This window comes from Rhinoderma darwinii, chromosome 7 (assembly GCF_050947455.1).
Source record: "Rhinoderma darwinii isolate aRhiDar2 chromosome 7, aRhiDar2.hap1, whole genome shotgun sequence".
Lineage (NCBI taxonomy): Eukaryota > Metazoa > Chordata > Amphibia > Anura > Rhinodermatidae > Rhinoderma > Rhinoderma darwinii.
In genome coordinates, this window is record NC_134693.1 from 134,770,745 (window position 1) to 134,788,264 (window position 17,520).

General features: G+C 45.4%; 1 protein-coding gene across 1 annotated transcript in view; it reads right to left on the reverse strand.

Annotated features, from left to right (window-relative positions):
• The window catches only part of SLC26A6 (solute carrier family 26 member 6), a 34,061-nt gene extending 27,515 nt beyond the window's left edge, over positions 1-6,546 (reverse strand). The window contains exon 1 of the mRNA XM_075831741.1: positions 6,411-6,546. The gene's annotated coding sequence lies outside the window, so the exon portion shown is untranslated. The remainder of the gene's footprint in view (positions 1-6,410) is intronic.
• Positions 6,547-17,520: the final 10,974 nt, after the last annotated feature.

Consider the following 17,520-nt stretch of genomic DNA (forward strand, 5'->3'; position numbering starts at 1 on the left):
CAGAGTGCAGGAGAGATGGACAGAGGTCTGCACACCAGGATGTCTATCGTGAGGAGAGCAATTGTGTTTTACCAGGAGGCAATGGACTGCCTTGGACCAAAGTTTACAGAAGACATTGAATGTTGGGCTTGGGATAAGTCTCTGACTATGGCAAGGAAGGAACAAGTTCTTGTGCGAGCTCGGGAGTTGCACCAGGAGACCATGGATGCTCTGGGATGTTTGGCCTCCAACGATGATAAGTTCTGGGACTGGGACTGGAATTGGTGTCTGGCAACAGCGGAGCGAGAGGTGCCGCAAACATGGTGTGAACGGCCAGCACAGTGTTATAAGGATTGTGCTGCTGCTCCAGGCTCTGATCGCTACAGATCTCCAGAGAAAGCTCCAGAGTGTCCTGAGGTGAGTGATGTGACGTCTGTGGGCAGCTTATACCATAAGACATGGGAGCACCAGGAGGAAGTAAAGGATTCTGGGCTTGATTCAGGACCGGAAGGAGTGCATACAGGGGATGTCAATGTATCTGCAGAAACGGGTCCTGTGGATGATGAAGATGCAGGAGATGTGGCTAGCACTGGTGTGGATGATGACACAGGAGATATAACTAGCACTGGTGTGGATGATGAGGATACAGGCGATATAACTAGCACTGAACCTCCTGAAACCTTTGGCACTGAGATCACCAGTGCCAGTTCTGAAAGCCCAACTGAGGTTAAGTCACACGATACAGCCCCACTAGTGAGCAATGATGTTTGTGCTTCTCCTGGCGATGTGTTTCCTGCATTCCCTTCACCCCAGGATTTCCAAGAGGTTGAGGAATCCAGCTGTATTATTACCTTGAGGTCTGATTTGTCTTTGTCCAGTGATGTTGTGGATATTACGGTCAGTATGGCCTCTCCAAGTGCACAGTCTTCCAACATGGATGAGGATGACACTGGAGTGTCAGCGAGTTGTATGGTGGAAGGAGTGTTGGAGGAGCAAGACTGCGAAGGACAAAAAGACACTGGTCCCAACAGCAGTGATGACCTTCATGATGGTGAGACTTCAGACCCTTTTCAAATATGCCCATGGCCCTTGTTTTCTCAAACCGATTGGACTTCTATCTCCCCATCTTCTGCCACCAACTTCTCTGGACTCACTACAATTCTGAACAGTGACTGTATTTTCTGGAATGATCTTTGCCTGGGTGATGGGTCAGATAGCCGGCCAGCATTACCCAATATATTGTGGTGGGATGCAGTGGGGAGGAAAGCGTCTGGATGGGCCATGTGGAGTCTGCAGAAACCTGTAAACTGGATAAAAGGTCCCAAGAAACCCCCTGTCATGGGGTTAGTTAGGTTAATACACGATCAACAGAGCCAGAGACGACAGGGCAACTCCAACAGGGTTTATTGCATCCAATGTTGACAGAACAAGTCACGTTCAATGCAGGAACAACACACAGTCCACAAAATAAGGTGATCCCAGGAACATCTTCAGAGCGCTGGCCTCAGCTTCAGCTCTCCTGAAGGTCTAAATCCAGAAGATCTCCATCCTCCCCAGGACAAGCCCTTATATCCACTCAGGGGGAGGAACATCTTGGCAGTTTCTAGTCACCATCATTATAATGACTTTAGTTTGTAGTCATACACTGTCTGTAAGTGAGTTGTGGTCCTTTGTGCTATTATGTGGATTGCCACAGCCAGGATGAGAACACAATGGGGAAGATAATTGGATCACCCTTGATTGCTGGTCTGCACCTGAGCTGAATATAACTGTGGTGCCTCCTGATGACCCCCTGTGGGGTCTGGACAATGACAACACTTTGTCTTGTGGACTTCACCTCTGACTCGTCCAATTGTCCATAGGCTGGAGACACGACCTGTGGTACTTGATTAGAGAGTTATCCCTCTCTGCTGAGGACTCACAATAAACCACATATAATGCACCATCACAACCTCTCCCCTCATATAATAAGTGAGCTGGCCATGTGGCCTACACAGGCCGCTGGCCACCTCACTCATAAGCCACTTATTACAGTTCAATAAGAACAGTCCACAGGCTGTAAAGAAAGTCCAGTGCACATGTATATCCGGGGCTAAGAGCAATGTCTGGAAACACAATCACAAAGTTCAAGACACTTCCACAAAAGTTCCACGTCATCTGTTCACTTTGGAAGAGCTGATCCGGAGGCCTCCAGGACAGTCCCGCCCGTGAGATGGAGTCTCTGGGGTCAGGGGGTGTGATGGTGCATTATATGTGGTTTATTGTGAGTCCTCAGCAGAGAGGGATAACTCTCTAATCAAGTACCACAGGTCGTGTCTCCAGCCTATGGACAATTGGACGAGTCAGAGGTGAAGTCCACAAGACAAAGTGTTGTCATTGTCCAGACCCCACAGGGGGTCATCAGGAGGCACCACAGTTATATTCAGCTCAGGTGCAGACCAGCAATCAAGGGTGATCCAATTATCTTCCCCATTGTGTTCTCATCCTGGCTGTGGCAATCCACATAATAGCACAAAGGACCACAACTCACTTACAGACAGTGTATGACTACAAACTAAAGTCATTATAATGATGGTGACTAGAAACTGCCAAGATGTTCCTCCCCCTGAGTGGATATAAGGGCTTGTCCTGGGGAGGATGGAGATCTTCTGGATTTAGACCTTCAGGAGAGCTGAAGCTGAGGCCAGCGCTCTGAAGATGTTCCTGGGATCACCTTATTTTGTGGACTGTGTGTTGTTCCTGCATTGAACGTGACTTGTTCTGTCAACATTGGATGCAATAAACCCTGTTGGAGTTGCCCTGTCGTCTCTGGCTCTGTTGATCGTGTATTAACCTAACTAACCCCATGACAACTGGTGTCAGAAGTGGGATCAACAGAGTGCAGCTCCATGGAGAACCACCCAGCGAATGAGTTCCGGAACTGGACCGTACTTAGTCTCCAAGAACGAGCCCGAGGACTTGGCCTGAACTACCAGGGACTATCTAAAGAGCCATTAATTGATCTACTGGTGAGTGCTAGCCAGGTGACCTCCTCCCAGGTGGCTAATGGACATGCTCCGGAGACAGGGGCTCTTACCGCTAAAAGCCAATGGTTAGTGTGGTATGAGGAGGAAATGGCAGCTCTGGGATCAATCGTTACTCAGGAGTATCAGCTGGAAGCTGCTAACATGGCAAAACAGAGACAGGCTGCAATGGAGGCCGAAAGAGGGCAGAATATTACCTGGGGTGAGAGCCGAAGAAACCGGGAAACTTTACGGGTCACCCGGAAGGAATTCAAGCCGTTTAATGAGGAAACTGGGGATGTGGAAGGGTTTTTCCAGGACTTTGAACAGCAGTGCGCCCTGCTGGATGTACCCACCTCTGATTGGATGCGTGTTTTAGTGGGGCTCCTTGAAGGGGGAGCCGCAGAAGCATACCGGACCCTAGACGCACAGTGGAACCGGGACTATGACATTGTGAAACAAACTATTTTGGACTACTATGCCGTCACCCCAGACTCACATCGGGCCCAATTCCGAGACCTTCCCTGTACTGCTGGTGGATCTTTTAGGATGTATGCCCATAAAATGTCCCGGGCGTGTCAGAGATGGCTGGAAGCCGAGAGCGCCTTCACTGTGGACGATATTCTACAAGCGTTCCTGAAAGAACAGTTTTATACCAAGTGCCCCCAGGAAATACGGGAATGGGTCCGCGAACGTAAGCCACCAACATTGAATGGAGCTGCAGCCCTGGCTGATGAGGCACTTACCATCAAACCTCAGTGGAGGAGGCTACTGGACAATAAACCTCAATCTAACCCAGCCCCCCGGCCACCTCCTGTCATATACGGCCCTCAACCCATCCGCAGGCCAATGACAACCATCACAACTTCTATTACTTGAATTGCCCTCGTCCAAACCCCATGAAGGGTTTGGACGAGTGCTGTTTATGATATTTGGGTTGGGTTTATGGAGAGGGTTTGTTACAATGGCGTCAGCACATCAGCCCCTTTCTACCCTCCTTTCAGAGAACCTAGGCATCTTGAACGGCCGCAGTATTGATTTCTGCACAATTGCCGTCCTATTACCCAAATTGGTCCTCTCGTAAAGGAAGTGATTTGGGTAATAGGAGTATATTAGGGAATTGTTGTATGAGCAATTCTCCGTTATACAGCCAAAGGTGAACCTACTGCTCCGAGCAGTGGTGTGCAGCATGAAGCCCTATAGATTGTGTGATGCAACAACTCCCAGGCTGATAAAATATGCTGGGAGTTGCAGTTTGGCAATAGCTGGAGAGCCACAGAACCTGAAGCACAGGTTTCCCTATAAACTGAGACTATTAGGGTATGTTCACACGCAGTAGCAAAATACGTCTGAAATTACGGAGCTCCTGAATTTCAGACATTTTTGCAAGTACTCGCGTTTTTTGCGGCGTCTTTTGAGGACGTTATTGGAGCTGTTTTTCAATGGAGTCAATGAAAAATGGCTCCAAAAACGTCCCAAGAGGTGCACTTCTTTTGACGAGCCACCATTTTACGCGCCGTATTTTGACAGCGACGCGTAAAATAAAGGCTCGTGGAAATAGAACATCGTAATTCCCTTTGAAAGCGATGGGCAGATGTTTGTAGGCGTAATGGAGCCGTTTTTTCAAACGTAATTAGAGGCGTAAAACGCCCGAATTACGCCTGAAAACACTGCGTGTGAACATACTCTTAATAATATTCACATATATACGGTATTTGTAAAAGTTTTTATACTTGTATAGGAAATGAGATTGGGGGGAAATTTAGGCTATGTGGCAGATTGATGCCCCAAATTACAGCATAATCCAAGTGGATGGGGTTATAAAAAATATGTGCAGAATTCAGGATACGGTGAATATTTTCAAATTCGCTGCAGACCTATTATGTTGCGGAAGTGTTGAAAAATGTTATCACAGATTTCATCCTTCTGCAAAGTGGATTTTGCAGCAATTTGCCACGGGTTCAAGGCAAAATCTGCAGTGGAATAATTCTGCCAAGTCTGAACTCACCCTTATTAATACTGTCTAAAGTTGCCCATCCACACAACCGTAATTTTGATCAAGTACGGATCCATTCATTTCTATTGCCCACGGACATCTTCCCGTATATTTATGGGAAGGATCTGCAAAAAAGAGGACAATGTCCTATTTTTCAACGGACTGATCACATGCTCCGTTGAAACAACGGTCGTGTGAACGGCCCAATTGAAATACATGGGTCCGTGTGATGGCCGATGCTTTAACGGCCAACACATGGACGAGAGTCACGTTCGTGTGAATGAGCTCTTAACCACACTCCTTTTTGTAGCCCCTTTTTAAACCAGATGTAAAAGTGCTCAAAACACACTTCAGTTTTCTGATCCAATTTGCTTAGTAAATTCCCTCCATTGTGTTTAAGACTTGATGAATGCGCAGTATTGTTCTATGTCATCAGCCATTCATCCTTGGCAAGCTTGACAGTAGTGTTTATTGAGGAACTTCTTCCTCACTTCATAACTTGATTTCAGATACAAAGAGATGGTAGAAAATCCAGCACCTGTTAGACCAAGATAAATTAAAAGCAGCCAAGACATGTTGTATCCGAAGTTCTGCCCTAGGGCCTGGGGGGGGGGGGGGGGGGGCAGTGGCCAATCTGCCACATAGGGGAATTTCCAGTGCCTATACTCTGTAGCGTGACATCACTGTATATTACCCCTGTACTGTCACATCACTGGGTTTATTATCTCTGTACCGTGACATCACCCTGTTTATTATCTATGTACTGTGTCATCACTGTGTTATTATCTATGTACTGTGTCATCAATGTGTTGTTATCTCTGTATTGTGACATCACATTGTTTATTATCCCTGTACTTTGACATCACTGTGTTTATTGTCCCTGTACTCTGACATCACTGTGTTTATTGTCCCTGTACTCTGACATCACTTTGTTTATTATCCCTGTACTGTGACATAAGTGTTATTATCTCTGTACTGTGACATCACAGTGTTTATTATCTATGTACTGTATCATCACTGACTTATTATCTCTATACTGTGACATCACAGTGTTTATTATCTCTAAACTGTGACATCACAGTGTTTATTATCTCTATACTGTGACAACACAGTGTTTATTATCTCTATACTGTGACATCACAGTGTTTTATCTATGTACTGTGTCATCACTGACTTATTATCTCTGTACTGTGACATCACAGTGTTTATTTTTTCTATACTGTGACATCACAGTGTTTATTATCTCTGTACTGTGACATCACTGTGTTTATTGTCTCTATACTGTGACATCACAGTGTTTATTTTCTCTGTAGTGTCACAGTGTTTGGTATAAAATATGAAAAACAGCTGTAAAGGGCACAATTCTGGTAAGGAGAGGGATTATTCCCCTACAATGCCCATGCAGCCTGTACTAGGCCTCAGTATTTCCTTACCTTTCATTTTCACAGAATTGTCTTCTCCTGAACTCAGACTCATTTCCTCAGCGTCAATCAGCCCCTTAGAATCAGAAAGTGCCTATTATCCCGTTTTCCCTGAATCCTAGTGCACAAAGAAGGATTGAAGGTATAATAAGACCTCCCTCTGGTTGTAGTCATAGGATATAACATCTTCCTGGCTCTCCTCTGGTTATTTAACCCTCTAGCAGCTACTACAGCTCAGTCCGCACAGGCAAGAAATATCGTACGGCCTTGTAACTATTTTTACATTTGCTTTTAGCAGTGGTTGGCGGGGGGAAACAGTTCTTGGAAACGGCCCAGGAGCAACGTATTTTGACGCTACTGGATTTTGCGTACATTATTGAATTTTTTATAAATTTGCTGCACGCCATGAACGCCGTGAAATAATTGCGGTAAATATTGCATCGAGCTCCTGGAAATTCAAAACTTCATATGTGACCACTGACTAGGAAGGTAAAATAAGCAAAAAATACTGTATAAATTCAGCAGTGGCCGCTGCAAGGGACATGTATCTTCCCTGGTGGTGATACCAGCCGATCGCTGGGAGTTTCAGGAGCCGGCCACATGATGAGACAAACCCTTTAAAGTCTAACTCCATTGCAATATCGGCATATATGTTGTTAATTTTCTTCCCTTCCCCTAATGTATTCTGGAGGCTGTAGTATTGAAGGTTGCCTAGCAACTAATTGCCTCCCAGTCTGGGTGACTACCATTTGACTACGTGCAGTCAGGCCCGGATTTACAATCTGTTGACGCAGTTTCCAGCGTCGCTCAGAGTAATAAGGCCTCATGCACACGACCGTATTTTTTCCCACCCGTAAATACTGGCGTAAATACGGGTCCGGTGTCACACGTATTCGACACATTTGCACCAGTATTTACGGACCCGTGCCCGTAAATACGGTTCCGGTGTCACCAGTATTCCACCCGTATTTACGGGCACGTTTTCGATGCAAAATTGCACTGCACTAATCGGCAGCCCCTTCTCTCTATCAGTGCAGGATAAAGAGAAGGGGCAGCCCTTTCCGAGGTAAAAGCAAAAGAAATTCATACTTACCCGGCCGTTGCCTTGGTAACGCGTCCCTCTCTTGACATCCAGCCCAACATCCCTGGATGACGCGGCAGTCCATGTGACCGTTTTGGGCCGTTTTTCCCGGCCGGTTTGCATCCGTTTTGCATCCGTTCCGATTCCGTTCCGAGCCGTGTTGCCGTTTTTAACGGCCGATTTTGACCCGTTTTGCATCCGTGTTTTTCCCTGTCCGTTTTAAAATCGGATGAATTTCATTTAAATTTGTTGCCACACACAGCCCTTTGTAGATAATGCCACAGCCCCCCTGGTAGGTAATGCCACCCAGCCCCCTGTAGGTAATGCCACAAAGCCCCCTGTAGGTAATGCCACCAAATCCCCTGTAGGTAATGCCACAAAGCCCGCTGTAGGTAATGCCACCAAATCCCCTGTAGGTAATGCCACCAAATCCCCTGTAGGTAATGCCACCCAGTCCCCTGTAGGTAATGCCACCAAGTCCCCTGTAGGTAATGCCACCAAGTCCCCTGTAGGTAATGCCACCAAGTCCCCTGTAGGTAATGCCACCAAGTCCCCTGTAGGGGATGCCACCCAGCCCCCTGTAGGTGATGCCACCCAGCCCCCTGTAGGTGATGCCACCCTGCCCCCTGTAGGTAATGCCACCCTGCCCCCTGTAGGTAATGCCACCAAATCCCCTGTAGGTAATGCCACCAAGTCCCCTGTAGGTGATGCCACACAGCCCCCTGTAGGTGATGCCACACAGCCCCCTGCAGGCGATGCCACCCAGCCCCCTGCAGGCGATGCCACCCAGCCCCCTGTAGGCGATGCCACCCAGCCCCCTGCAGGCGATGCCACCCAGCCCCCTGCAGGCGATGCCACCCAGCCCCTGTAGGTGATGCCACCCAGCCCCCTGCAGGCGATGCCACCCGGCCCCCTGTAGGCGATGATACCCGGCCCCCTGTAGGTGATGCTACCCTGCCCCCTATAGGTGATACCACCAAGCCCCCTGTAGGTGATGCCACCCAGCCCCCTGTAGGTGATGCCACCAAGTCCCCTGTAGGTGATGCCACACAGCCCCCTGTAGGTTGCACCCATCCCCCCCTTCCAGGAGAAGTCACTGACTTCAATGTCCATATATGGACAGTGTAGTCACGCACTTCTCCTGTAGCGGAATCCCTGGCCATAGAGTCGGGGATTCCGCTGCAGAAGTGAGTGACTTCGCTGTGTCCATATATGGACAGCGTAGTCACTCACTTCTCCTGTAGCGGAATCCCCGGCCATAGAGTCGGGGATTCCGCTGCAGAAGTGAGTGACTTCGCTGTGTCCATATATGGACAGTGTAGTCACGCACTTCTCCTGTAGCGGAATCCCCGGCCATAGAGTCGGGGATTCCGCTGCAGAAGTGAGTGACTTCGCTGTGTCCATATATGGACAGTGTAGTCACGCACTTCTCCTGTAGCGGAATCCCCAATCCCCGGGCCGGGGATTGGGGATTCCGACTCCTACAGGGAGCAAAAAAAGACCCTCCTCCTCCTCACATGCACTCTGCACATTCCGGTGATGGCCGTGTATTACCCGACCCCATAGACTTCACCAGATTCTCAAATCCCTATCTCCTATTGCATGTGATCGGCGCTGCAATGTAGATAACAGTAAAGTTTTTGTTTTTTTAAAAACGTTCATTTTTGGCCAAGTTATGAGCTATTTTATATATATTCAAATGAGGTTTGAAATGGACAACTGGGCGTTTTTTTTCGTTATGTCCAACTGGGCGTGTATTGTGTTTTTAACTGGGCGTGTTTACGTGTATGACGCTGACCAATCAGTGACCAGTCAGCGTCATACACTCATCTCCATTGATTTACACAGCAGCGATGTGCAGCCACATACACAGAGATTAACGTTAATCAAGTGTCCTGATAATGAATACACATGAAATCCAGCCTGGACGTCATGTGTATTCAGAATCCTGACACTTCTGAATCTTTTCTGTGAGATTTGCAGCAAGGGAAACGAAATCTCGTTTACCTCCGTAATCTCGCGAGATTTCGTTTCCCTTGCTGGAAATCTCACAGAAAAGATTCAGAAGTGTCAGGATTCTGAATACACATGACGTCCAGGCTGGATTTCATGTGTATTCATTATCAGGACACTTGATTAACGTTAATCTCTGTGTATGTGGCTGCACATCGCTGCTGTGTAAATCAATGGAGATGAGTGTATGACGCTGACTGGTCACTGATTGGTCAGCGTCATACACGTAAACACGCCCAGTTAAAAACACAATACACGCCCAGTTAAAAACACAATACACGCCCAGTTGGACGTAACGAAAAAAAAAACGCCCAGTTGTCCATTTCAAACCTCATTTGCGTATATATAAAATAGCTCATAACTTGGCCAAAAATGAATGTTTTAAAAAAAACAAAAACGTTACTGTTATCTACATTGCAGCGCCGATCACATGCAATAGGAGATAGGGATTTGAGAATCTGGTGACAGAGCCTCTTTAAGCTTATTGAAAAAAATATTAAACATTTTGGCGGAGCTCTCAGTACATAGTGTTTGCTATGAGGCCCTACGATTTTTGTGTACGCCCATGGTAGCTAGTCAGACCAAAAGAATAACCCTTACTAGCCTTATCATAGAAAATATATAAAGCCCTTCAAAAGTAAATATTATATATACTAGTCCTTCTCAGTGAACTAGAATGTCATCAAAAAGTTAATTTATTTCAGTAATTAAATTCAAAAAGTGAAACTCATATATTATATATGTGGTAGTTCAGAGCGCACAAGACCAGGGAAGGTGCATGAATAGGGTCCCAACCCAATCTCGTAGCGAAAGAAATATTCGGCACACAGGTTAGTGATTTTAGCAAATCTTTGAGTTTTATTTTATCAATAGTCGATGCCAGAAGTTTAGTGCGACGTTTCGGTCAGAATTTAGACCTTCATCAGGCCGAGTTCCTCCTGGTGTCTCGTTTATCCAGTTGTTGGCGCTACGTGTTTTAATAGCGGCTAACCGCTGTATTTTGTGCCAAATACATCGGCAGTTAAGGCAGTTGTCCAGGAGTAGAAGACCATGGCTGCTTTCTTCCAGAAATAGCACCACACCTGTTCATTGGTTGTGTCCAGAATTTCAGCTTAGCTCCATTGAAGTGAACAAGGCTGGGCTGCAATACCACATACAACCTGTGTACAGGTGTGGCGCTGTTTTTGGAAAAAAACACCTGTTTTTTTCTCCTGCACAACCCTTTTAAGATGATGAGGGATATTATTCTTCTTGATGCTAACCCTATGGCAATAACTCAGTACTTGATTATTACACCTTGTGTTGTTAGTATCTGTTACAGGAGCATATTGTTCCCATCCAGACACTCTGTCTTATGACCACATAAAATATACCTGGTAAATAGATATAGTATATACTGATATTATTCAGTGGTGTTCACCCTTTGAGGTGGCAGTATGCTCAGAAGCCATTTGGTCATAGATTCTTATCTACTGCCTTATTAGCATTACAATGGACCTCAGTACAGGAAGGAGCCATTGTAAACTGGATGTAGAGACAGCTGAGTATACTGGGAATAGATTTACCTATACTGTACAGATGCACATTGGAAGGTGTATGGGTGGTCATAAGGCGGAGTCAATTGAATGGGTGGGTTCAACCCAGGGATAGGAACATATAGGTCATGGGAAGCTCTTGGTGCTGGCTCTTTCCTGCCAGCCCTGGACGCTCAGCACTTAACATCAGGAGCAAGCTAAGTTCTATTATATGTGTGCTTTCTGTGTATGTATATAAGTATAATTATATTACAGCAGACTTTATATGTGTACATAGAGATATTCTAGGAATCTTATGTGGATTATAGATGAGTAGATATATATATGCTGTTTATGCATGAGTCTCTATATGTACATGTACTAATGGTCAGGCGCTGTATGTGGCTTGTAGTACCAGGAGACCGTATAAGGTTGGTACCTGGATTTATATTATATATACATACACATTACTAGTCACATGTGCAAAGTGTCCAGGGAAGGTAGGAACAGAGGCAGTTGTGTGTGGTTGTGTTGTCTATGTAATGTATTGTATCTTGATGTAGTGTAGTGATGGTTTGTCACGTCTATGTTATAAGTAAAGTATTTTTATATATTTAAGTATCTGCGAGGGTTGTATGTTACTCCTGTGGTGTGTGAAGGACTGGAGTGTGTGCACATTGTGAACAGTACAAAGTAAGCGGACTATATGAGAAACGAAGGTAACGGACTAGGAACGGAGAAAAGGGAGATAATACAGATAGTCATTTGCCCCCTTTAACAGTATCAATAGGGCGCTTCCAGGGCATAATTATTATAAACAAAGGAGTGAAAACTTTTATCACCTTGAATATGTTTTTATTCTTTTTAGTTGTTTATGGATCAATATTTACATCATATTTTAAGCAGGACCCATGAGTTATCATTTTAGCAGAAGTAGGTTAATCATGTATGGCATGTTTTGTGTTTTTTATCTATTTCATTGCTTTGGTCAAAATAAAAAAAACGTGAGACACAAAAATATTTTTTTAATTTCACGTGTTGAAAAAACAGTTATGGAGACATTGTGTGGGCATCACATGGTCATTACTAGATGCCCGCTGTATGAGACACTTTGGAAAACAAACCTACCTTAATTAAAGGATAACTCCACCATTAGGTATGTTTTTAGTTAAAGGGATTTATGAGGTTCCTCCAGAAACAGCGCCACTCTTGTCCTTGAGCTGTTTGTGGTATTGCAGTCTCATTCAAGGGCCCCCTTCATTATATCATAACATAGAAAGCTGACCAGACTCTTTTAGATTGATAAACACAGGCTCTGAAGAGAGGGACGTGTCACCATGACTACGGCCGGGTAAGCGCGGTGCGGTGTATCAGACAGAATGCCTTGCGAGTTCCAGGGCGGATACGCTGTGTAGTTTTATGCAGTGTATCTGCCTATTGTGTTCCTACCCTTAAAGGGGTTATCTAGAAAGATAAAATTGATGGTCTATCCTCAGGATTGGCCATCAGTATCTGATCGGTGGAGGTCCGACTCGTGGCACCCCCACTGATCAGCCTTCGTGCTGACATTGCTCAATACTGTAAAATGCTGACACTTCACTTGGGAGGTTATAATACTGTGAGCCGCTGCTACAAGTGTGTCTGCGTTTTATCGTATGGAGCATTGAAAGGAATGAAAAGGAAGCAGCCCTCGCAAGAGCCCCGCGGACCAGCTGATTGGTGGGGTTGCGGAGTGTCGGACCCCCACCGATCAGATACTGATGGCCTATTCTGAGGATAGACCATGCATTTTATCTCTCCAGATAAACCCTTTGATTATTACATATATGGGTGTCTGACCAAGATTCGCCCAGACTGGTGGGTTTGGCAGAACTTCAATAACCACGACGTAAATGGGGTAGCCGTAGCCCACAACTACTATTCACTGTTGGTCTTGGTGTTTACCATGGTGTGACACCCATAGTTTATAGGGAACCTATAGACAAAGGCATTTAGCCGAAACGTGCGTCGGCATGGGCGCCATTCCATGTGAACTAACATGGGTCTGTACAAAAAGTCTTTGTACTTATAGCATACATATGTATAGTATGTATAGATACGAACGTATCTTACATTTTTTTTCACTATTAAACGTTACTTCTCAGGTTTAGCACCAATATCATAATCATGTTTAGCTGTGATATACTGAATTATACATTTAATCCGTAAACAATGTTTATTTTTTTGTGCTGTTGGACTTGTATGATTATTTGGAGTAATAATACAGATATCTTGTTTTTTTAATTTTTTTTTTAGCTCTTTTGTGCACTTTTGTTTTTCTTCAATGATTTAAAGAGTCATGCGTTGGAGTGCGGCCTTTGATGATTTCCTGACATACTGCCCCTATACTATTTGAATAACCTTTTTGAGGTTACAAAACACGTACGTCTTCTACTATAAGGGTATGTTCACACGCAGTGTTTTCAGACGTAAATTCGGCCATTTTACGAATTACGCCTGAAAAAACGCCCCTAATACGCCTAAAAACATCTGCCCATTGCTTGCAATGGGTTTTACGATGTTCTGTTCCCACGAGGTATAATTTTACGTGTCGCTTTCAAAATACGGCGAATAAAAAGACGCCCGCGAAAAATAAGTGCATGTCACTTCTTGGGCCGTTTTTGGAGCCGTTTTTCATTGACTCCATTGAAAAACAGCTCCAATAACGACTGGAAAAACGCGAGTTGCTACAAAAACGTCTGACAAAACAGGAGCTGTTTTCGCCTGAAAACAGCTCCGTATTTTCAGACGTTTTTGGTCACTGCGTGTGAACATACCCTAATTGGTTTAAATACTCACATATATACAGTAGTACCGGCAGTCAATGATGTAGCAGGCTCTGGTACGTTTGCTGTTTACCGTTGTTTCTATGGTAGAATGAAGAGTGCAGAATCCTTCAATCTCGACTGTTTGTTCACCAGAAAATAAATCATATAGCGGGTCCTGTATTTCTATTTGGCCTTGTTATATACTGTTTTGTGTACTATGTATTCAGTAAAAGGAATCGAAGGCTATGTTTACGCGGATAAATTTTGTGTCGGATTCTGCCGCAAAATTCCACCTCCCATTCATTTCAATGGGAGTCGGACGCTTCAATTAATCAGCTAGCGGGAAAAAGAAGCGTCCTGCTCGATGTTTGGGTGGATTCCGCCCGAACCTCCCATTGATGTCAATGGGAGGAAGGAACAGTGTGAACTAGCCCTCTGTTTTGTGACACATTCCTTCAGGGACGGCATTAGGGGGGCAAACTGGGCAATTGCCCAGGGCCCTAATTCTCAAAGGGCCCCCTGCTTCAGCACTGCTGAAACGACTGTGAGCCCAGAACTGCTCTCTCCACGCTGACAGCACTGTGTGCTAGGAGAGGAGGCCCCGCCCACCTGCAGACCCGGCTAGTTGCTCAGTCTCTGTCGGCTCCTGCATCACCTACCTCAGCCTAGCTTGTAGTAACTTGATACAGCGTAACTTGATACAGCGTATTTAGCAGTCGGGCCAGACTTGAGGGGGAGGGAGACTGCAGACACTCAAACGCAAGAGGTTTCCTGCACTGTAGTGTCAATGCTCCTACACACACACCAAACTTCATCTGGTTAAAAGGTTAGTCTATGTGTAATGTGTGTATGTGTATATATGTATGTAATATATATGTTGTGTATGCAAATACTGTGTGTATAGTGTGTAAATACACAATATGTATGTGTATTGTACGTACTTGTGTGTGTATATATATATATATATATATATATATATATATACATATAATTATACGCACGCACGCGTTTCAGTCAGAATAAATTTACCATGAAAGTCCCTCGATAGCCCTGTCGGAGACAAACAGCAATCGGGGCACTTGTGATTCCATAAAAGTTAAAAATACCACCTTCTCTGGTCTTTCGTAGCGACGTGTCCCTTCTGGTAGGTGAGATAACATAGCTGTCCAATGCGATCCCTGCAGCCAATCACAGGGGACAGCTACGTCATCTCCCTTGCCGACAGGAACGCGTTGCGAAGACCAGGGGAGGCGGTGAGTATGGTGTTTTTTGTTTTTTTTTAAAATCTCCACTTCTACCCTTTTTTGTTCTATAACCTACATCTTGAATATTGCTGCGTCAAGAACTTCAAAGGTTTAGGATTATGGCTAATCGGAAAAGTTTATACAATTTGCACAAATTGAATTCGGTCCGAAATCGGTTCACTCATCTCTAAGGGTATGTTAACACGACTTATTTTCGAGCCGTAAACGGCCCAAAAATCAAAAGCAGAACGCCTCTAAACATCTGCCCATTGATTTCAATGGGAAAAATGGCGTTCTGTTCCGACGGGACGTTTTTTTTTACGTGGCCGTCTTCAGCTGTTTTTGGAGCCGGTTTTCATTGACTCTATAGAAAAACGGCTGTAAAATACGCTAGTCGCTGAAAATCAGGGGCTGTGTATTTACAGCCGGTTTTTGTTAAGCGTGTGAACGTACCCTGATACTTTCCCTCCTGGTTCTTATGTTTTAGCTTGGGTGCCACTGTTCTGTGCCCTGACGCTGTCACACACAACCTTGTGATTTTTGATGGCGTCAGGACACAGTACAGTGGTGGCTGGAGCTAAAGAGAAGCCATGGGAGGGTAAATAGGCAGCAACAGTTTGTGAAGTTTAATGACATTTTAGTGTGTAAAACCAGTCCACATTGTATACAGGACCTATATCAAACCCTGATCGCCGTGTAGAAATGACAGGAGCTGAGTGGCAGTAGAGAGTAACAGGCGCAAACGGTCATGTGACCTCAGTCGCAAAACAATAGCGCCACTAGATTTGGAATTCCTCTCCTTTCTACACGGCAGTCAGTTAATGTCCTCTATAGATTGAAGCCTCACACAAGTGAGGACTGATTTATACAGTCGCTCAAATAAAAAGTTATGTGCGTAGTTGTAATTTATATTCATAATAAGACGGAACCTAATGCCCTGAAAAAATAATAAACCACAAAGAAAAGTAAAGAAAAGTGGTGTGATGGATATTAGTCGACTACGCTATTGATTCCGTCGGAAAACCAGAAACCAGCCGGAATGGTGACGAACGCAAACCATTAGCGATGTTTCCGTCACCATTGAAATCAATGGTGACTGAAACGGAAGCTGTGCTGTCACTTTCACTTTCCGTTGCGGGTTTCACCCGACGGAAACCTCCGATGGAACCCCAGAACGGAAAGCGAACGGTGATGTGAACAGGCCCTAAGGCCTCGTGCACACGAACTTATTTTTTCCTCCCGTAAATACAGGTCCTTGGTCACACGAATTCGACAAGTATTGCACCAGTATTTACTGACCCGTGCCCGTAAATACGGGTCCGGTGTCACCCGTATTCCACCCGTATTTACAGGCACGTTTTCGCTGCAAAATTGCACTGCACTAATCGGCAGCCCCTTCTCTCTATCAGTGTAGGATAGAGAGAAGGGACAGCCCTTTCCGTAGTAAAAGAAATTCATACTTACCCGGCCGTTGTCTTGGTGACGCGTCCCTCTTTCGTCATCCAGCCCGAGCTGCCTGGATGACGCGGCAGTCCATGTGACCGCTGCAGCCTGTGATTGGCTGCAGCAGTCACATGGGCTGAGACGTCATCCCGGGAGGCCAGACTGGAGGAAGAAGCAGGGAGTTCTGGGTAAGTATGAACTTCTATTTTTTTTTACAGGTTGATGTATATTGTGATCGGTAGACACTGTCCAGGGTGCTTAAAGAGTTACTGCCGATCGTTTAACTCTTTCAGCACCCTGGACAGTGACTATCCCCTGACGTCGCCTAGCAACGCTCCCGTAATTATGGGTGCACACACGTAGTCACCCGTAATTACGGGAGCCCCATAGACTTCTATGGGCCTGCCCGTGATGTAATTACCACCTGAAATAGGACATGTTCTATATTTTTCAACGGCACGAGCACCTTCCCGTAAGCAGGTACCCGTGGCCAATAAAAGTCTATGGGCCCGTAATTACGGCCCGTGATTACGGGCGTTTTTACGTTCGTGTGCATTGGGCCTGTTCACATCAGCGTTGCCTTTCCGTTGAGGGGTTTCCCCGACTGAAACGTCCGACAGAACCCCTCAACGGGAAGACAACGCTGATGTGAACACAGCCTAATAGAAGGGGGGAAAGTGCTTACTTTAGTGGGGCATACTTCTAGTGTAATTGTATAAGAAGGTGGCCGTTGGTAAGGGTAATTATTCTGAAAATTTATTGTGACCATGCGGATTTTTTTTCCTGCAGAGTATCACTTCGGTAATTGTCTGCAATATACCCTTGTATTAAAGCGGTATTCCCATCTCAGACATTTATAGCATATCCACATGCCAGAAATTTCCAAAAGAGACTGGTCCCGCACCTTTCTCTAGAACGGTGCCCCCCTGACCCCCGTCCTACCTTCTGTTGCTGGACTCCAGGAATTATCTGACGAGGTGGCTGGATTTTTCGGAAACAAGAGAGCACGTTCTGCTACAC